The 21,922-nt window shown below is 52.1% G+C and overlaps 1 non-coding gene across 1 annotated transcript; it reads left to right on the forward strand.

Moving 5' to 3' along the window:
• Positions 1-15,226: 15,226 nt before the first annotated feature.
• LOC142950332 (5S ribosomal RNA) lies at positions 15,227-15,343 on the forward strand. Its single transcript, XR_012954257.1, has one exon. It is a non-coding gene; the product is annotated as a 5S ribosomal RNA (ribosomal RNA).
• The last annotated feature ends 6,579 nt before the right edge of the window (positions 15,344-21,922 follow it).

Consider the following 21,922-nt stretch of genomic DNA (forward strand, 5'->3'; position numbering starts at 1 on the left):
TCTGTTTATGGCTGTCATTGACACCCATTGCTTTGGGCTGGCGGCCTCGGGCAGGCCAGGGTTGGTCAGGTAACCATGACGACACATTTTGAAAGTAGGCGCTGGAGTCCCGAAAGTCCGTGTGTGAACTCCTGGCATGCCGTCGCGCCCGTTTCCGAAGTTTGGTGGCTTTAGCGGCTTCCTCCGTTTATGGCTGTCATTGACACCCATTGCTTTGGGCTGGCGGCCTCGGGCCGGCCAGTTTGGTCAGTTACCCATGACGACACATTTTGAAAGTTGGCGCTAGAGTCCCGAAAGTCCGTTTGTGGACTCCTGGCATGCCTTTGCGCCCGTTTTAGAAGTTTGGTGGCTTTAGCGGCTTCCTCTGTTCATAGCTGTCATTGATACCCATTCCTTTGGGCTGGTTGCCTCGTGCCGGCCAGGGTTGATCAGGTACCCATGACGACACATTTTGAAAGTTGGCGCTAGAGTCCCAAAAGTCCGTTTGTGCACTCCTGGCATGCCTTCGCGCCCGTTTTCAAAGTTTGGTGGCTTTAGCAGCTTCCTCTGTTTATGGCTGTCATTGAAACCCATTGCTTTGGGCTGGCAGCCTCGGGCCGGCCAGGTTGGTCAGGTAACCATGACGACACATTTTGAAAGTTGGCGCTGGAGTCCCGAAAGTCCGTTTGTGCACTCCTGGCATGCCGTCACGCCCGTAACCGAAGTTTGGTGGCTTTAGCGGCTTCCTCTGTTTATGGCTGTCATTGACACCCATTGCTTTGGGCTGGCGGCCTCGGGCCGGCCAGGTTGGTCAGGTACCCATGACGACACATTTTGAAAGTAGGCGCTGGAGTCCCGAAAGTCCGTTTGTGCACTCCTGGCATGCCTTCGCGCCCGTTTTCGAAGTTTGGTGGCTTTATCGGCTTCCACTGTTTATGGCTGTCATTGACACCCATTGCTTTGGGCTGGCGGCCTCGGGCCGGCCAGGTACCCATGACGACACATTTTGAAAGTTGGCGCTGGAGTCCCGAAAGACCATGTGTGCACTCCTGGCATGCCTTCGCGCCCGTGTGCGAAGTTTGGTGGCTTTATCGTCTTCCACTGTTTATGGCTGTCATTGACACCCATTGCTTTGGGCTGGCGGCCTCGGGCCGGCCAGTTTGGTCAGTTACCCATGACGACACATTTTGAAAGTTGGCGCTAGAGTCCCGAAAGTCCGTTTGTGGACTCCTGGCATGCCTTTGCGCCCGTTTTAGAAGTTTGGTGGCTTTAGCGGCTTCCTCTGTTCATAGCTGTCATTGATACCCATTCCTTTGGGCTGGTTGCCTCGTGCCGGCCAGGGTTGATCAGGTACCCATGACGACACATTTTGAAAGTTGGCGCTAGAGTCCCGAAAGTCCGTTTGTGCACTCCTGGCATGCCTTCGCGCCCGTTTTCAAAGTTTGGTGGCTTTAGCAGCTTCCTCTGTTCATGGCTGTCATTGAAACCCATTGCTTTGGGCTGGCAGCCTCGGGCCGGCCAGGTTGGTCAGGTAACCATGACGACACATTTTGAAAGTTGGCGCTGGAGTCCCGGAAGTCCGTTTGTGCACTCCTGGCATGCCGTCACGCCCGTTTCCCAAGTTTGGTGGCTTTAGCGGCTTCCTCTGTTTATGGCTGTCATTGACACCCATTGCTTTGGGCTGGCGGCCTCGTGCCGGCCAGGTTGGTCAGGTACCCATGACGACACATTTTGAAAGTAGGCGCTGGAGTCCCGAAAGTCCGTTTGTGCACTCCTGGCATGCCTTCGCGCCCGTTTTCGAAGTTTGGTGGCTTTATCGTCTTCCACTGTTTATGGCTGTCATTGACACCCATTGCTTTGGGCTGGCGGCCTCGGGCCGGCCAGTTTGGTCAGTTACCCATGACGACACATTTTGAAAGTTGGCGCTAGAGTCCCAAAAGTCCGTTTGTGGACTCCTGGCATGCCTTTGCGCCCGTTTTAGAAGTTTGGTGGCTTTAGCGGCTTCCTCTGTTCATAGCTGTCATTGATACCCATTCCTTTGGGCTGGTTGCCTCGTGCCGGCCAGGGTTGATCAGGTACCCATGACGACACATTTTGAAAGTTGGCGCTAGAGTCCCGAAAGTCCGTTTGTGCACTCCTGGCATGCCTTCGCGCCCGTTTTCAAAGTTTGGTGGCTTTAGCAGCTTCCTCTGTTTATGGCTGTCATTGAAACCCATTGCTTTGGGCTGGCAGCCTCGGGCCGGCCAGGTTGGTCAGGTAACCATGACGACACATTTTGAAAGTTGGCGCTGGAGTCCCGAAAGTCCGTTTGTGCACTCCTGGCATGCCGTCACGCCCGTTTCCGAAGTTTGGTGGCTTTAGCGGCTTCCTCTGTTTATGGCTGTCATTGACACCCATTGCTTTGGGCTGGCGGCCTCGTGCCGGCCAGGTTGGTCAGGTACCCATGACGACACATTTTGAAAGTAGGCGCTGGAGTCCCGAAAGTCCGTTTGTGCACTCCTGGCATGCCTTCGCGCCCGTTTTCAAAGTTTGGTGGCTTTAGCGGCTTCCTCCGTTTATGGCTGTCATTGACACCCATTGCTTTGGGCTGGCGGCCTCGGGCCGGCCAGTTTGGTCAGTTACCCATGACGACACATTTTGAAAGTTGGCGCTAGAGTCCCGAAAGTCCGTTTGTGGACTCCTGGCATGCCTTTGCGCCCGTTTTAGAAGTTTGGTGGCTTTAGCGGCTTCCTCTGTTCATAGCTGTCATTGATACCCATTCCTTTGGGCTGGTTGCCTCGTGCCGGCCAGGGTTGATCAGGTACCCATGACGACACATTTTGAAAGTTGGCGCTGGAGTCCCGAAAGTCCATGTGTGCACTCCTGGCATGCCTTCGCGCCCGTGTGCGAAGTTTGGTGGCTTTAGCAGCTTCCTCTGGTTATGGCTGTCATTGATACCCATTGCTTTGGGCTGGTGGCCTTGTGCCGGCCAGGGTTGGTCAGCTACCCATGACGACACATTTTGAAAGTTGGCGCTAGAGTCCCGAAAGTCCGTTTGTGCACTCCTGGCATGCCTTCGCGCCCGTTTTCAAAGTTTGGTGGCTTTAGCAGCTTCCTCTGTTTATGGCTGTCATTGAAACCCATTGCTTTGGGCTGGCAGCCTCGGGCCGGCCAGGTTGGTCAGGTAACCATGACGACACATTTTGAAAGTTGGCGCTGGAGTCCCGAAAGTCCGTTTGTGCACTCCTGGCATGCCGTCACGCCCGTTTCCGAAGTTTGGTGGCTTTAGCGGCTTCCTCTGTTTATGGCTGTCATTGACACCCATTGCTTTGGGCTGGCGGCCTCGGGCCGGCCAGGTTGGTCAGGTACCCATGACGACACATTTTGAAAGTAGGCGCTGGAGTCCCGAAAGTCCGTTTGTGCACTCCTGGCATGCCGTCACGCCCGTTTCCGAAGTTTGGTGGCTTTATCGGCTTCCACTGTTTATGGTTGTCATTGACACCCATTGCTTTGGGCTGGCGGCCTCGGGCCGGCCAGGTACCCATGACGACACATTTTGAAAGTTGGCGCTGGAGTCCCGAAAGTCCATGTGTGCACTCCTGGCATGCCTTCGCGCCCGTGTGCGAAGTTTGGTGGCTTTAGCGGCTTCCTCTGTTTATGGCTGTCATTGATACCCATTGCTTTGGGCTGGCGGCCTCGGGCCGGCCAGGTTGGTCAGGTACCCATGACGACACATTTTGAAAGTTGGCGCTAGAGTCCCGAAAGTCCGTTTGTGCACTCCTGTCATGCCTTCGCGCCCGTTTTCGAAGTTTGGTGGCTTTAGCGGCTTCCTCTGTTTATGGCTGTCATTGATACCCATTGCTTTGGGCTGGTGGCCTCGTGTCGGCCAGTGTTGGTCAGGTACCCATGACGACACATTTTGAAAGTTGGCGCTAGAGTCCCGAAAGTCCGTTTGTGCACTCCCGGCATGCCTTTGCGCCCGTTTTCGAAGTTTGGTGGCTTTAGCGTCTTCCTCCGTTTATGGCTGTCATTGACACCCATTGCTTTGGGCTGGCGGCCTCGGGCCGGCCAGGTTGGTCAGGTAACCATGACGACACATTTTGAAAGTTGGCGCTAGAGTCCCGAAAGTCCGTTTGTGGACTCCTGGCATGCCTTTGCGCCCGTTTTAGAAGTTTGGTGGCTTTAGCGGCTTCCTCTGTTCATGGCTGTCATTGATACCCATTCCTTTGGGCTGGTGGCCTCGTGCCGGCCAGGGTTGATCAGGTACCCATGACGACACATTTTGAAAGTTGGCGCTAGAGTCCCGAAAGTCCGTTTGTGCACTCCTGGCATGCCTTCGCACCCGTTTTCAAAGTTTGGTGGCTTTAGCGGCTACCTCTGTTTATGGCTGTCATTGACACCCATTGCTTTGGGCTGGCGGCCTCGTGCCGGCCAGGGTTGGTCAGGTACCCATGACGACACATTTTGAAAGTTGGCGCTGGAGTCCCGAAAGTCCGTTTGTACACTCCTGGCATGCCGTCGCGCCCGTTTCCGAAGTTTGGTGGCTTTAGCGGCTTCCTGTTTATGGCTGTCATTGATACCCATTGCTTTGGGCTGGTGGCCTCGTGCCGGCCAGGGTTGGTCAGGTACCCATGACAACACATTTTGAAAGTTGGCGCTAGAGTCCCGAAAGTCCGTTTGTGCACTCCCGGCATGCCTTCGCGCCCGTTTTCGAAGTTTGGTGGCTTTAGCGGCTTCCTCCGTTTATGGCTGTCATTGACACCCATTGCTTTGGGCTGGCGGCCTCGGGCCGGCCAGGTTGGTCAGGTACCCATGACGACACATTTTGAAAGTAGGCGCTGGAGTCCCGAAAGTCCGTTTGTGCACTCCTGGCATGCCGTCACGCCCGTTTCCGAAGTTTGGTGGCTTTATCGGCTTCCACTGTTTATGGTTGTCATTGACACCCATTGCTTTGGGCTGGCGGCCTCGGGCCGGCCAGTTTGGTCAGTTACCCATGACGACACATTTTGAAAGTTGGCGCTAGAGTCCCGAAAGTCCGTTTGTGGACTCCTGGCATGCCTTTGCGCCCGTTTTAGAAGTTTGGTGGCTTTAGCGGCTTCCTCTGTTCATAGCTGTCATTGATACCCATTCCTTTGGGCTGGTTGCCTCGTGCCGGCCAGGGTTGATCAGGTACCCATGACGACACATTTTGAAAGTTGGCGCTAGAGTCCCGAAAGTCCGTTTGTGCACTCCTGGCATGCCTTCGCGCCCGTTTTCAAAGTTTGGTGGCTTTAGCAGCTTCCTCTGTTTATGGCTGTCATTGAAACCCATTGCTTTGGGCTGGCAGCCTCGGGCCGGCCAGGTTGGTCAGGTAACCATGACGACACATTTTGAAAGTTGGCGCTGGAGTCCCGAAAGTCCGTTTGTGCACTCCTGGCATGCCGTCACGCCCGTTTCCGAAGTTTGGTGGCTTTAGCGGCTTCCTCTGTTTATGGCTGTCATTGACACCCATTGCTTTGGGCTGGCGGCCTCGGGCCGGCCAGGTTGGTCAGGTACCCATGACGACACATTTTGAAAGTAGGCGCTGGAGTCCCGAAAGTCCGTTTGTGCACTCCTGGCATGCCGTCACGCCCGTTTCCGAAGTTTGGTGGCTTTATCGGCTTCCACTGTTTATGGTTGTCATTGACACCCATTGCTTTGGGCTGGCGGCCTCGGGCCGGCCAGGTACCCATGACGACACATTTTGAAAGTTGGCGCTGGAGTCCCGAAAGTCCGTTTGTGGACTCCTGGCATTCCTTCGCGCCCGTTTTCAAAGTTTGGTGGCTTTAGCAGCTTCCTCTGTTTATGGCTGTCATTGAAACCCATTGCTTTGGGCTGGCGGCCTCGGGCCGGCCAGGTTGGTCAGGTAACCATGACGACACATTTTGAAAGTTGGCGCTGGAGTCCCGAAAGTCCGTTTGTGCACTCCTGGCATGCCGTCGCGCCCGTTTCCGAAGTTTGGTGGCTTTAGCGGCTTCCTCTGTTTATGGCTGTCATTGACACCCATTGCTTTGGGCTGGTGGCCTCGTGCCGGCCAGGGTTGATCAGGTACCCATGACGACACATTTTGAAAGTTGGCGCTGGAGTCCCGAAAGTCCGTTTGTGCACTCCTGGCATGCCTTCGCGCCCGTTTTCGAAGTTTGGTGGCTTTATCGGCTTCCACTGTTTATGGCTGTCATTGACACCCATTGCTTTGGGCTGGCGGCCTCGGGCCGGCCAGGTTGGTCAGGTAACCATGACGACACATTTTGAAAGTTGGCGCTGGAGTCCCGAAAGTCCGTTTGTGCACTCCTGTCATGCCTTCGCGCCCGTTTTCGAAGTTTGGTGGCTTTATCGGCTTCCACTGTTTATGGCTGTCATTGACACCCATTGCTTTGGGCTGGCGGCCTCGGGCCGGCCAGGTTGGTCAGGTACCCATGACGACACATTTTAAAAGTAGGCGCTGGAGTCCCGAAAGTCCGTTTGTGCACTCCTGGCATGCCTTCGCGCCCGTTTTCGAAGTTTGGTGGCTTTATCGGCTTCCACTGTTTATGGCTGTCATTGACACCCATTGCTTTGGGCTGGCGGCCTCGGGCCGGCCAGGTACCCATGACGACACATTTTGAAAGTTGGCGCTGGAGTCCCGAAAGTCCATGTGTGCACTCCTGGCATGCCTTCGCGCCCGTGTGCGAAGTTTGGTGGCTTTAGCGGCTTCCTCTGGTTATGGCTGTCATTGATACCCATTGCTTTGGGCTGGTGGCCTTGTGCCGGCCAGGGTTGGTCAGCTACCCATGACGACACATTTTGAAAGTTGGCGCTAGAGTCCCGAAAGTCCGTTTGTGGACTCCTGGCATGCCTTCGCGCCCGTTTTCAAAGTTTGGTGGCTTTAGCAGCTTCCTCTGTTTATGGCTGTCATTGAAACCCATTGCTTTGGGCTGGCGGCCTCGGGCCGGCCAGGTTGGTCAGGTAACCATGACGACACATTTTGAAAGTTGGCACTGGAGTCCCGAAAGTCCGTTTGTGCACTCCTGGCATGCCGTCACGCCCGTTTCCGAAGTTTGGTGGCTTTAGCGGCTTCCTCTGTTTATGGCTGTCATTGACACCCATTGCTTTGGGCTGGCGGCCTCGGGCCGGCCAGGTTGGTCAGGTACCCATGACGACACATTTTGAAAGTAGGCGCTGGAGTCCCGAAAGTCCGTTTGTGCACTCCTGGCATGCCTTCGCGCCCGTTTTCGAAGTTTGGTGGCTTTATCGGCTTCCACTGTTTATGGCTGTCATTGACACCCATTGCTTTGGGCTGGCGGCCTCGGGCCGGCCAGGTACCCATGACGACACATTTTGAAAGTTGGCGCTGGAGTCCCGAAAGTCCATGTGTGCACTCCTGGCATGCCTTCGCGCCCGTGTGCGAAGTTTGGTGGCTTTAGCGGCTTCCTCTGGTTATGGCTGTCATTGATATCCATTGCTTTGGGCTGGTGGCCTTGTGCCGGCCAGGGTTGGTCAGGTACCCATGACGACACATTTTGAAAGTTGGCGCTAGAGTCCCGAAAGTCCGTTTGTGGACTCCTGGCATGCCTTTGCGCCCGTTTTAGAAGTTTGGTGGCTTTAGCGGCTTCCTCTGTTCATGGCTGTCATTGACACCCATTGCTTTGGGCTGGCGGCCTCGTGCCGGCCAGGGTTGGTCAGGTACCCATGACGACACATTTTGAAAGTTGGCGCTAGAGTCCCGAAAGTCCGTTTGTGCACTCCCGGCATGCCTTCGCGCCCGTTTTCGAAGTTTGGTGGCTTTAGCGGCTTCCTCCGTTTATGGCTGTCATTGACACCCATTGCTTTGGGCTGGCGGCCTCGGGCCGGCCAGTTTGGTCAGTTACCCATGACGACACATTTTGAAAGTTGGCGCTAGAGTCCCGAAAGTCCGTTTGTGGACTCCTGGCATGCCTTTGCGCCCGTTTTAGAAGTTTGGTGGCTTTAGCGGCTTCCTCTGTTCATAGCTGTCATTGATACCCATTCCTTTGGGCTGGTTGCCTCGTGCCGGCCAGGGTTGATCAGGTACCCATGACGACACATTTTGAAAGTTGGCGCTAGAGTCCCGAAAGTCCGTTTGTGCACTCCTGGCATGCCTTCGCGCCCGTTTTCAAAGTTTGGTGGCTTTAGCAGCTTCCTCTGTTTATGGCTGTCATTGAAACCCATTGCTTTGGGCTGGCAGCCTCGGGCCGGCCAGGTTGGTCAGGTAACCATGACGACACATTTTGAAAGTTGGCGCTGGAGTCCCGAAAGTCCGTTTGTGCACTCCTGGCATGCCGTCACGCCCGTTTCCGAAGTTTGGTGGCTTTAGCGGCTTCCTCTGTTTATGGCTGTCATTGACACCCATTGCTTTGGGCTGGCGGCCTCGGGCCGGCCAGGTTGGTCAGGTACCCATGACGACACATTTTGAAAGTAGGCGCTGGAGTCCCGAAAGTTCTTTTGTGCACTCCTGGCATGCCGTCACGCCCGTTTCCGAAGTTTGGTGGCTTTATCGGCTTCCACTGTTTATGGTTGTCATTGACACCCATTGCTTTGGGCTGGCGGCCTCGGGCCGGCCAGGTACCCATGACGACACATTTTGAAAGTTGGCGCTGGAGTCCCGAAAGTCCATGTGTGCACTCCTGGCATGCCTTCGCGCCCGTGTGCGAAGTTTGGTGGCTTTAGCGGCTTCCTCTGGTTATGGCTGTCATTGATACCCATTGCTTTGGGCTGGTGGCCTTGTGCCGGCCAGGGTTGGTCAGCTACCCATGACGACACATTTTGAAAGTTGGCGCTAGAGTCCCGAAAGTCCGTTTGTGGACTCCTGGCATGCCTTTGCGCCCGTTTTAGAAGTTTGGTGGCTTTAGCGGCTTCCTCTGTTCATGGCTGTCATTGATACCCATTCCTTTGGGCTGGTGGCCTCGTGCCGGCCAGGGTTGATCAGGTACCCATGACGACACATTTTGAAAGTTGGCGCTAGAATCCCGAAAGTCCGTTTGTGCACTCCTGGCATGCCTTCGCGCCCGTTTTCAAAGTTTGGTGGCTTTAGCGGCTTCCTCTGTTTATGGCTGTCATTGACACCCATTGCTTTGGGCTGGCGGCCTCGGGACGGCCAGGTTGGTCAGGTACCCATGACGACACATTTTGAAAGTTGGCGCTAGAGTCCCGAAAGTCCGTTTGTGCACTCCCGGCATGCCTTCGCGCCCGTTTTCGAAGTTTGGTGGCTTTAGCGGCTTCCTCCGTTTATGGCTGTCATTGACACCCATTGCTTTGGGCTGGCGGCCTCGGGCCGGCCAGTTTGGTCAGTTACCCATGACGACACATTTTGAAAGTTGGCGCTAGAGTCCCGAAAGTCCGTTTGTGGACTCCTGGCATGCCTTTGCGCCCGTTTTAGAAGTTTGGTGGCTTTAGCGGCTTCCTCTGTTCATAGCTGTCATTGATACCCATTCCTTTGGGCTGGTTGCCTCGTGCCGGCCAGGGTTGATCAGGTACCCATGACGACACATTTTGAAAGTTGGCGCTGGAGTCCCGAAAGTCCATGTGTGCACTCCTGGCATGCCTTCGCGCCCGTGTGCGAAGTTTGGTGGCTTTAGCGGCTTCCTCTGGTTATGGCTGTCATTGATACCCATTGCTTTGGGCTGGTGGCCTTGTGCCGGCCAGGGTTGGTCAGCTACCCATGACGACACATTTTGAAAGTTGGCGCTAGAGTCCCGAAAGTCCGTTTGTGCACTCCTGGCATGCCTTCGCGCCCGTTTTCAAAGTTTGGTGGCTTTAGCAGCTTCCTCTGTTTATGGCTGTCATTGAAACCCATTGCTTTGGGCTGGCAGCCTCGGGCCGGCCAGGTTGGTCAGGTAACCATGACGACACATTTTGAAAGTTGGCGCTGGAGTCCCGAAAGTCCGTTTGTGCACTCCTGGCATGCCGTCACGCCCGTTTCCGAAGTTTGGTGGCTTTAGCGGCTTCCTCTGTTTATGGCTGTCATTGACACCCATTGCTTTGGGCTGGCGGCCTCGGGCCGGCCAGGTTGGTCAGGTACCCATGACGACACATTTTGAAAGTAGGCGCTGGAGTCCCGAAAGTCCGTTTGTGCACTCCTGGCATGCCGTCACGCCCGTTTCCGAAGTTTGGTGGCTTTATCGGCTTCCACTGTTTATGGTTGTCATTGACACCCATTGCTTTGGGCTGGCGGCCTCGGGCCGGCCAGGTACCCATGACGACACATTTTGAAAGTTGGCGCTAGAGTCCCGAAAGTCCGTTTGTGCACTCCCGGCATGCCTTTGCGCCCGTTTTCGAAGTTTGGTGGCTTTAGCGTCTTCCTCCGTTTATGGCTGTCATTGACACCCATTGCTTTGGGCTGGCGGCCTCGGGCCGGCCAGGTTGGTCAGGTAACCATGACGACACATTTTGAAAGTTGGCGCTGGAGTCCCGAAAGTCCGTTTGTGGACTCCTGGCATGCCTTCGCGCCCGTTTTCAAAGTTTGGTGGCTTTAGCAGCTTCCTCTGTTTATGGCTGTCATTGAAACCCATTGCTTTGGGCTGGCGGCCTCGGGCCGGCCAGGTTGGTCAGGTAACCATGACGACACATTTTGAAAGTTGGCGCTGGAGTCCCGAAAGTCCGTTTGTGCACTCCTGGCATGCCGTCGCGCCCGTTTCCGAAGTTTGGTGGCTTTAGCGGCTTCCTCTGTTTATGGCTGTCATTGACACCCATTGCTTTGGGCTGGTGGCCTCGTGCCGGCCAGGGTTGATCAGGTACCCATGACGACACATTTTGAAAGTTGGCGCTGGAGTCCCGAAAGTCCGTTTGTGCACTCCTGGCATGCCTTCGCGCCCGTTTTCGAAGTTTGGTGGCTTTATCGGCTTCCACTGTTTATGGCTGTCATTGACACCCATTGCTTTGGGCTGGCGGCCTCGGGCCGGCCAGGTACCCATGACGACACATTTTGAAAGTTGGCGCTGGAGTCCCGAAAGTCCATGTGTGCACTCCTGGCATGCCTTCGCGCCCGTGTGCGAAGTTTGGTGGCTTTAGCGGCTTCCTCTGGTTATGGCTGTCATTGATACCCATTGCTTTGGGCTGGTGGCCTTGTGCCGGCCAGGGTTGGTCAGCTACCCATGACGACACATTTTGAAAGTTGGCGCTAGAGTCCCGAAAGTCCGTTTGTGGACTCCTGGCATGCCTTTGCGCCCGTTTTAGAAGTTTGGTGGCTTTAGCGGCTTCCTCTGTTCATGGCTGTCATTGATACCCATTCCTTTGGGCTGGTGGCCTCGTGCCGGCCAGGGTTGATCAGGTACCCATGACGACACATTTTGAAAGTTGGCGCTAGAGTCCCGAAAGTCCGTTTGTGCACTCCTGGCATGCCTTCGCACCCGTTTTCAAAGTTTGGTGGCTTTAGCGGCTACCTCTGTTTATGGCTGTCATTGACACCCATTGCTTTGGGCTGGCGGCCTCGTGCCGGCCAGGGTTGGTCAGGTACCCATGACGACACATTTTGAAAGTTGGCGCTGGAGTCCCGAAAGTCCGTTTGTACACTCCTGGCATGCCGTCGCGCCCGTTTCCGAAGTTTGGTGGCTTTAGCGGCTTCCTGTTTATGGCTGTCATTGATACCCATTGCTTTGGGCTGGTGGCCTCGTGCCGGCCAGGGTTGGTCAGGTACCCATGACAACACATTTTGAAAGTTGGCGCTAGAGTCCCGAAAGTCCGTTTGTGCACTCCCGGCATGCCTTCGCGCCCGTTTTCGAAGTTTGGTGGCTTTAGCGGCTTCCTCCGTTTATGGCTGTCATTGACACCCATTGCTTTGGGCTGGCGGCCTCGGGCCGGCCAGTTTGGTCAGTTACCCATGACGACACATTTTGAAAGTTGGCGCTAGAGTCCCGAAAGTCCGTTTGTGCACTCCTGGCATGCCTTCGCGCCCGTTTTCAAAGTTTGGTGGCTTTAGCGGCTTCCTCTGTTTATGGCTGTCATTGACACCCATTGCTTTGGGCTGGCGGCCTCGGGACGGCCAGGTTGGTCAGGTAACCATGACGACACATTTTGAAAGTTGGCGCTGGAGTCCCGAAAGTCCGTTTGTGCACTCCTGGCATGCCTTCGCGCCCGTTTTCGAAGTTTGGTGGCTTTATCGGCTTCCACTGTTTATGGCTGTCATTGACACCCATTGCTTTGGGCTGGCGGCCTCGGGCCGGCCAGGTACCCATGACGACACATTTTGAAAGTTGGCGCTGGAGTCCCGAAAGTCCATGTGTGCACTCCTGGCATGCCTTCGCGCCCGTGTGCGAAGTTTGGTGGCTTTAGCGGCTTCCTCTGGTTATGGCTGTCATTGATACCCATTGCTTTGGGCTGGTGGCCTTGTGCCGGCCAGGGTTGGTCAGCTACCCATGACGACACATTTTGAAAGTTGGCGCTAGAGTCCCGAAAGTCCGTTTGTGGACTCCTGGCATGCCTTTGCGCCCGTTTTAGAAGTTTGGTGGCTTTAGCGGCTTCCTCTGTTCATGGCTGTCATTGATACCCATTCCTTTGGGCTGGTGGCCTCGTGCCGGCCAGGGTTGATCAGGTACCCATGACGACACATTTTGAAAGTTGGCGCTAGAGTCCCGAAAGTCCGTTTGTGCACTCCTGGCATGCCTTCGCGCCCGTTTTCAAAGTTTGGTGGCTTTAGCGGCTTCCTCTGTTTATGGCTGTCATTGACACCCATTGCTTTGGGCTGGCGGCCTCGGGACGGCCAGGTTGGTCAGGTAACCATGACGACACATTTTGAAAGTTGGCGCTGGAGTCCCGAAAGTCCGTTTGTGCACTCCTGTCATGCCTTCGCGCCCATTTTCGAAGTTTGGTGGCTTTATCGGCTTCCACTGTTTATGGCTGTCATTGACACCCATTGCTTTGGGCTGGCGGCCTCGGGCCGGCCAGGTACCCATGACGACACATTTTGAAAGTTGGTGCTGGAGTCCCGAAAGTCCATGTGTGCACTCCTGGCATGCCTTCGCGCCCGTGTGCGAAGTTTGGTGGCTTTAGCGGCTTCCTCTGGTTATGGCTGTCATTGATACCCATTGCTTTGGGCTGGTGGCCTTGTGCCGGCCAGGGTTGGTCAGGTACCCATGACGACACATTTTGAAAGTTGGCGCTAGAGTCCCGAAAGTCCGTTTGTGGACTCCTGGCATGCCTTCGCGCCCGTTTTCAAAGTTTGGTGGCTTTAGCAGCTTCCTCTGTTTATGGCTGTCATTGAAACCCATTGCTTTGGGCTGGCGGCCTCGGGCCGGCCAGGTTGGTCAGGTAACCATGACGACACATTTTGAAAGTTGGCACTGGAGTCCCGAAAGTCCGTTTGTGCACTCCTGGCATGCCGTCGCGCCCGTTTCCGAAGTTTGGTGGCTTTAGCGGCTTCCTCTGTTTATGGCTGTCATTGACACCCATTGCTTTGGGCTGGCGGCCTCGGGCCGGCCAGGTACCCATGAAGACACATTTTGAAAGTTGGCGCTGGAGTCCCGAAAGTCCATGTGTGCACTCCTGGCATGCCTTCGCGCCCGTGTGCGAAGTTTGGTGGCTTTAGCGGCTTCCTCTGGTTATGGCTGTCATTGATACCCATTGCTTTGGGCTGGTGGCCTTGTGCCGGCCAGGGTTGGTCAGGTACCCATGACGACACATTTTGAAAGTTGGCGCTAGAGTCCCGAAAGTCCGTTTGTGGACTCCTGGCATGCCTTTGTGCCCATTTTAGAAGTTTGGTGGCTTTAGCGGCTTCCTCTGTTCATGGCTGTCATTGATACCCATTCCTTTGGGCTGGTGGCCTCGTGCCGGCCAGGGTTGATCAGGTACCCATGACGACACATTTTGAAAGTTGGCGCTAGAGTCCCGAAAGTCCGTTTGTGCACTCCTGGCATGCCTTCGCACCCGTTTTCAAAGTTTGGTGGCTTTAGCGGCTTCCTCTGTTTATGGCTGTCATTGACACCCATTGCTTTGGGCTGGCGGCCTCGTGCCGGCCAGGGTTGGTCAGGTACCCATGACGACACATTTTGAAAGTTGGCGCTGGAGTCCCGAAAGTCCGTTTGTACACTCCTGGCATGCCGTCGCGCCCGTTTCCGAAGTTTGGTGGCTTTAGCGGCTTCCTGTTTATGGCTGTCATTGATACCCATTGCTTTGGGCTGGTGGCCTCGTGCCGGCCAGGGTTGGTCAGGTACCCATGACAACACATTTTGAAAGTTGGCGCTAGAGTCCCGAAAGTCCGTTTGTGCACTCCCGGCATGCCTTCGCGCCCGTTTTCGAAGTTTGGTGGCTTTAGCGGCTTCCTCCGTTTATGGCTGTCATTGACACCCATTGCTTTGGGCTGGCGGCCTCGGGCCGGCCAGTTTGGTCAGTTACCCATGACGACACATTTTGAAAGTTGGCGCTAGAGTCCCGAAAGTCCGTTTGTGCACTCCTGGCATGCCTTCGCGCCCGTTTTCAAAGTTTGGTGGCTTTAGCAGCTTCCTCTGTTTATGGCTGTCATTGAAACCCATTGCTTTGGGCTGGCAGCCTCGGGCCGGCCAGGTTGGTCAGGTAACCATGACGACACATTTTGAAAGTTGGCGCTGGAGTCCCGAAAGTCCGTTTGTGCACTCCTGGCATGCCGTCACGCCCGTTTCCGAAGTTTGGTGGCTTTAGCGGCTTCCTCTGTTTATGGCTGTCATTGATACCCATTGCTTTGGGCTGGTGGCCTTGTGCCGGCCAGGGTTGGTCAGGTACCCATGACGACACATTTTGAAAGTTGGCGCTAGAGTCCCGAAAGTCCGTTTGTGGACTCCTGGCATGCCTTTGCGCCCGTTTTAGAAGTTTGGTGGCTTTAGCGGCTTCCTCTGTTCATGGCTGTCATTGATACCCATTCCTTTGGGCTGGTGGCCTCGTGCCGGCCAGGGTTGATCAGGTACCCATGACGACACATTTTGAAAGTTGGCGCTAGAGTCCCGAAAGTCCGTTTGTGCACTCCTGGCATGCCTTCGCGCCCGTTTTCAAAGTTTGGTGGCTTTAGCGGCTTCCTCTGTTTATGGCTGTCATTGACACCCATTGCTTTGGGCTGGCGGCCTCGGGCCGGCCAGGTTGGTCAGGTAACCATGACGACACATTTTGAAAGTTGGCGCTGGAGTCCCGAAAGTCCGTTTGTGCACGGTAAAAAGGGAAAAGAGAATCAAACAATATATCAATATTTTCTTATTTTTGGAATGTTAATTAATGAACTGGTTTAGGTTCGTTAACGTTTCAAAATTGACCTACTGTTGTAGGTTTTAAAGAACTATGTGTTGGAGACAAACTTGCTTACGGCCATACCTCTGTTCGCGCCCGATCTCGTCCGATCTCGGAAGCTAAGCAGAGTCGGGCCTGGTTAGTACTTGGATGGGAGACCGCCTGGGAATACCGGGTGCCGTAAGTTTTTCACTTCTCTCTCCAAAAGGCAGAGGATACTGCTGCTTTTTCACTTGAGAAATATGAGAAAAAGGCAAGATTGAAGAAAAGATGCATACAAAGATGTGGGTAACGGTAAAAAGGGAAGAGAGAATCTATCAATATTTTCTTATTTTTGGAATGTTAATTAATGAACTGGTTTAGGTTCGTTAACGTTTTAAAATTGACCTACTGTTGTAGGTTTTAAAGAACTATGTGTTGGAGACAAACTTGCTTACGGCCATACCTCTCTGTCCTGTTTCAGACCAGAGTGCATTGTGGGTTAGAGCTACTTCCTCCTTGGAGGAAGCCCACGGCTGTGCTTTGTTTTCTCCTCTTATCTCTCTCTCCTTTTGTTTGTTTTACATGCCCTAAGAGAAGGTTTATTTTTTGGTTTTGCTCAGCTGATTGTGTCAGTAGTACCCCCGTCAGTGTCTCACTGAGCGGGGGGAAGCGTTTTTTTTCGTGTTTTGTGAGCTATCCCCCGTGTTTTTTTTTTGGGGGGCGCTTTTAGTCCTTTTTTTTTTTCCCCAAGATGGCGGACCACCCGGTAAACCCGACCTGGAATGAACTCACTTTAACTCTTACGGATAACCCCAGCGGCTTGGTGGTGGGCGGAGAGGGCCGTGGTGTTGCCAACGGTACAGTAGAACTGACGGAGAACGGGGGCAGTGGTGGTGCCAAAGGTGTGGAAGAACTGACGAAGAATGGTGACAGCAGTGACGCTGTTAAAAGAACGGAGGAACGGTCCTCACGGAGCCTAACTGTGAATGTGGAGATGGAGGGCGGAGAGACTATGAGTGCTATCGAGCTCATCAGACATGTGCAGAGGTTGTGCGGTGAGTTACTGGCGTGCAGAGTGCTCGGCCAAAAGAAGTTTGAACTCACAATGAGCAACATAACGGGTAAGAAAAAACTGATGGAGGGTTTTAAGATTGGGGAAACGAGGGTTCATGCTAGAGAGATCACTAACGACGAGCTCATCGTCTCTTTTCTCAATCTGCCCTATTATATCAGAGACAATGATATCTTTTTGAGACTGGATAGCTGGGGGGTAACGCCTATGTCACCTATTAGACGCAGAATGTGGCCAGGCTCTAAGGTGACGGACGGCACTCGATTTCTACGAGTTAAATTTAACGAAAGAGTTCGTTCGCTACCATATTCTACAAAATTTAACACGGTGCTGGGCTCGGAGTATTTCCGGGTAATTCATGACAGGCAGACCAAAATATGTAGGCTCTGCATGCAGCCTGGGCATGTTCAAAGAGAATGCCCTGAGTTCACATGCTACACCTGCGGAGAGCAAGGGCATTTTTCTAGGGAGTGTTCCACACGAAAGACTAACAAATGCAAGGGATGTAAGCGGGCACCGGACAGCTGTGTGTGCCATGTGGAGGTGACAGAAGAGGAGATGGTGGGGACTGTGGAGGAGGAGGAGGAGGAGGAGGAGGAGGAGGTGCAGAGCGACGACGGTATGTCGAGCACTGGCACCGTGGAGGAGGACGTGGACGAGGAGGAGGAGGAGGAGGAGGAGGAGGAGATGGAGGAGGAAGAGGATGATGAGGCTGCTGCGGGGACCTGTGTGAGCGAGCTGAACAAAGAGGGAACGGCGATGACTACGGCTGTAATGAGGCCGAAGCCTGCAGCCTGTATGGCAGAGACTACAGCGGTGAAAGCAGGTGCAACTGTGGAGCCAGTGACAACGGCAGGTGCAGCAGTGGAGCCAGTGACAGCGCCAGGTGCAGCTATGGCGCCAGCGAAAGAGGCAGGTGCAGTTGTGGAGCCAGTGACAAGGGCAGGTGCAGCTGTGGAGCCAGTGACAAGGGCAGGTGCAGCGGTGGAGCCAGTGACAGCAGCAGGCGTGGTGATGAAGCCACGGAGTATGACCGATGCAGGGAGGAGAACTGAAATAGTGGAGGTGCCGGAGACGGCGTCCAGCCAGATTGATCTGAGTGGGCCAAGGCCGGTGCCCAGCCAGCCGGAGCTAAAGGTGGGAGAGGCACGAGCCAGTGCCAGGCTGAAGGAGCAAGTCCAGACCAAGCCGGGCAAGGCCCGAGTGGGGAGACTGGCTGCGAGGAAAACGAAGGCAGTGCTATTGGAAGGCGCAGAGGTCGAGCTGCGAAAGAGGGCTGAGGAAAAGGCGGCGATGGGGTCTTCCCTGGACAGCTTTGTTCCTCAAGACATCGGGAACTGCGGCTCCCCGCTGCTATTAAGTGAACCCTCGGACTCAGACATGGACATCGAGAAGGGCCAAAGGGTGAGGAAAAGGGATGGAGAGCTTATAAAAGGGTCTGATAATCGGAAGAAAGCACTGAAAAAATAACAACATGTTTTGGTTATTAATGGTGGCTGTTGCTTCTTTTAATGCAAATAGTCTTAGGACTAGTTATAGGCGAAACCAAGCCTTGATGTTGTGTGAGGCTGACATATGTTTGCAGGAGACACACTGGGATGAAAAATGTGTGAAGGAGTTAGAGAGAGAGTGGATGGGAGATGTGTATGTAAACAATGGGGACATTTATTCTAGGGGAGTGGCTATTTTGGTTAAAAGGGGAGAGGTTGAGAATGTGAGGAAATGTGAGGATGATGGTGATGGGAGAGTGATAGGGATTACTTTTGAACACCTGGGTAAGAAATTGAAAATGTTGAATGTGTATGCACCAAATGAGGAAAAGGAGAGAAGGGAGTTTTTTGAGAGGATGGCGGGAATGTGCGGGAAAGAATGTGTAATTGTGGGTGACTTTAATGTGTGGTGTGGAAGGCTGGATGCATCTGCAAGTGTGTGTTTCAAAAGCGACTCCTCAAGAAGAGTATTGAAGGAGGTAATGAGAGCGAATGGACTGGTAGATGTGTGGAGGGAAAAGAACCCAAGAGGGCGCGTATTTACAAGGAGACAGATGGTGAAAGGGGAATTAAAACAGAGTAGGATTGATTTAGTTTTGAGTACGGAGAGTCTAGCAAGTAAAATGGGGGGAATTGATTACAAGGTAACTACTCTTAGTGACCACGTGGTGCTAAAATTTAGATTAGGGCATGGGTGTGAGAGGAGGGGGGGAGGTGTGTGGTGCCTGAATGGGATGTTGCTCAAAGAAGAAAGGTACAAGGAAAAGGTGAGAGAATGTATAATGGTGAGAAAGAATGAGAGTATGTATGAGGAGGATATGGGGAGATGGTGGGAGGAGATGAAGGAGGAGCTAAAGAATTTGAGCATGAGCTACAGCAGGGATAGGAATAGAAGGGAAAGAGGGAGGGAAAGGAGACTAAAGGAAGAGTTAGTTAGAGAAGCAGAGAGGGTGGACCAGGGGGTAGGGCACGCATTAGAACGGTATAATAAAATTAAAAATGAGCTGGAGGAGGTAGAACAGAAGAGATGCATGGGGGCAATAGTTAGAAGTAGGGCTAGATATGTGGTTGAGGGAGAGAAATGTACAGCATTCTTTTTAGGTTTAGAGAGGGCGAAACAGAAAAATAATTATTTGGAGCAGGTGGAAGGGAAAAATGGAGAAAAGATAACGGATTTTGTAGGGATAGTTGGAAGAGTAGAAGAATTTTATAGTGAACTATTTAGGAAAGAAGAGGTTGATGAAGAGTGCATGAAACATGTGCTGGAGAAAATGGAGACTAAGATGAGCGAAGATGCGAAGGAGATGTGCGAAGGAGAGATAAGGATAGGTGAAATAGAGGCAGCCATATTAGGGTTAGGCAGGAATAAGAGTCCAGGGCTAGATGGGTTAGTGGGAGAGTTTTACATAGAGTTTAAAGAGGAACTAGCGCCACTGTTGGACAGATTGTTTAAATGGATAGAAGAGAAGGACGAGATGCCAGTTAGTATGGCGACAGGGTTAGTTAGTATTATATATAAGAAAGGGAGTAGGGATAGACTTGAAAACTATAGGCCGCTTAGCTGTTTAAACAGTGACTATAAAATACTAGCAAGAGTGCTAGCAAATAGGATTAAGAGGGTGATAGGGACAATAGTGGGAAGCACGCAGGCTTACAGTATACCAGGGAGGGATATAGCAGACACAATCAGCAGCATTAGGGACACAATAGAACACATGAAGGGAGGGGAGGGGGGGATAGTGATGAGTTTAGATTTGAACAAAGCATTTGATAGGGTAGATCATGGATACCTGTATGGAGTATTAGGAAAAGTAGGGTTTGGGCAGCAGTTAGTAGGATGGATCAAAAGATTGTATGATAAAGCTGTTAGTTGCGTCAAAATTAATGGGATAGTCACAGGTAATTTCAGATTAGAGAGGTCGGTTAGACAAGGGTGTCCACTGTCGGCCCTGCTGTACTCACTGTCGGCAGAGCCACTAGCTGCACTGCTGAAGCAAAATAAAAAGGTCAGAGGCATAGACTTACCAGGAGGGCAAGTGAGTCTATTATACCAGTATGCGGACGACACAACAGTAACAGTACAAGACAGTGAAAGTGTCCTTGAGGTTTTACAAAGTGTAGGAGTTTATGGTAGAGCATCAGGAGCAAAGCTAAACATAGAAAAGTCAGAAATTATGTATGTTGGAGTCAATGGAGAAAGGAGGAAGGATATAGTATTGAAAGAGAGGAAGGACTATTTTAGGGTGTTAGGGGTGAATTTAGGGGTTGAAGGCAGAGAAGGGAGAGACATGCAGTATGAAGGGATAATGAATAGCATAAAGAAGACATTAAGGTTTTGGAGACTTAGGAAGTTGAAGTTGAAGGGGAAAGTGGTGGTAGTGAATGGCCTGATAATGAGCAAACTTGTGTATGCAATGACTGTGTTGGATGTGCCTGAGCGAGTGCTAAAGGAGACAGAGAAAATGGTGAGTGAGTTTCTCTGGGGTGGGAGAGGTGTCAGAATAGCCAGGGAAGTGATGGAAAACGAATACAAGGATGGTGGGTTGAAGCTGATTCATTTAGAAAAGAAAAAGAATGCACTTCGGTTGAAAATGATGACAAGATATGTAAAGGACAAGAAAGATCATGTATGGAAGCTGTTTCTGAAAGAAGCAATTAATAAATGTGGGGGTTGTGGAGAAAGTGGAATATTTATGGAACTGAAGAAAGGTATGTTGAGTGAGGTGTCTGAGTTCTATAAAGAGATGCTGGGAGCATGGGGAGAGTTTGTAAAACATGTGCAGTTTCAATGCAAAAATGTAAAAGGTGTGGGAGCAACCATTGTTTCTAAATCCCAAAATCACATTTGAGGGGAGCACAATTTATAACTTGGAGATGTGGAGAGCAGGTTTTAGGAAGGTGAGGGATTTAGTGTACGAGTATGTACCAGGGTTCATGAGGGCTCAGGTAGTGGTAGATGAGGTGAGAGAAAGGGGTGATGAAATGTGGTTAGGCACAGCGGTGGATGTGGTGGAGAAGATAAAGAAGGGGATGCCGAGAGAATGGGTGAGAATGATTGAGAGTGAAGCGGTGGGGAGTGGAGGAGAAGGGGTGGAAATGTATGTGGGGGAAGGAGAAAGGATAGTAAGCCTGGCGAATGTGAAAACGAGAGTAATGTACAGATGTTTAAGAATGAAAGAGGTAAGAAGACCGGCTGCAGAGAAGGTATGGGAAAAAGTAATGACCGATATGGATGTAAAAAGGATGTGGCTGAACCTGAGAGTGAAATGGAATAGTGTTGAATGTGAGCATTTTGATTTCCTACTGCGTCACAATAGGGTGTTTAACAATCTAATAATAAGTCAATTTAATCTGGATGTGAGGAAGCAGTGTGATGTCTGTCAGGTGGAAGTGGAGACATGTCTGCATGAGTTTGTGGAATGTGGGGAGTTGGCTGTGTACTTTGGGAAAGTGAAAGAGTTGATAAGCAGATGTTGGAAAGGGGAATTTGTGGAGAAAATAGGGTGGAAGGAGCTGTGGTTGTTTGGTGCGGTTGCTAAAAGGAAAGGAAGTAATGTCAACTTGTTGAACTACACGCTAAGCCATGCAAGGTTTGCAGTCAAGCTAAGGAGGAATGTAGCGCATTACGAGAAAAGGAGAGTAGAAGTATGGAGTGTGTTTAAAAATATTATGAAAAGAGATGTAAACATATTACATAGCTATGTCAAGGAGGAAGAGTTTCAGGAGGGGTTTATTGAGGGTAGCACCTTTGTTGCGATTGGGGAGAGTGGAGAGGTTGTGTTAGATTTTGGTTAGAATCTGTGTTATGGCTAATTATCATTGGGGATTATTTTTGTTGGTTACATTATGTCTGAGTATGAGTAAAAAATTGGTATGTGTCTCTTTGAGTTATGGGGAGGTTTATTTTCGTTGTTTTTTGACTTATGGGTTGGGATAAGTGTTAAGTGTTTGAATTTATAGTTAGTATTAGCGTGGAGGGGTTATTTTTTGTTATTATGTTTGTACAAGTGTCATGTGTTCTTGTATTGAAGAGTAAGTCGTAAAATGTTGATTGTAAAAAATTTTGTATTTTTGATAATAAATAAATAAAAAAAAAAATCTATTCGCGCCCGATCTCGTCCGATCTCGGAAGCTAAGCAGAGTCGGGCCTGGTTAGTACTTGGATGGGAGACTGCCTGGGAATACCCTGTGCTGTAAGTTTTTTCACTTCTCTCTCCAAAAG

This window comes from Anarhichas minor, unplaced genomic scaffold, assembly GCF_050575085.1.
Source record: "Anarhichas minor isolate MPS153535 unplaced genomic scaffold, ASM5057508v1 ptg000015l, whole genome shotgun sequence".
NCBI lineage: Eukaryota > Metazoa > Chordata > Actinopteri > Perciformes > Anarhichadidae > Anarhichas > Anarhichas minor.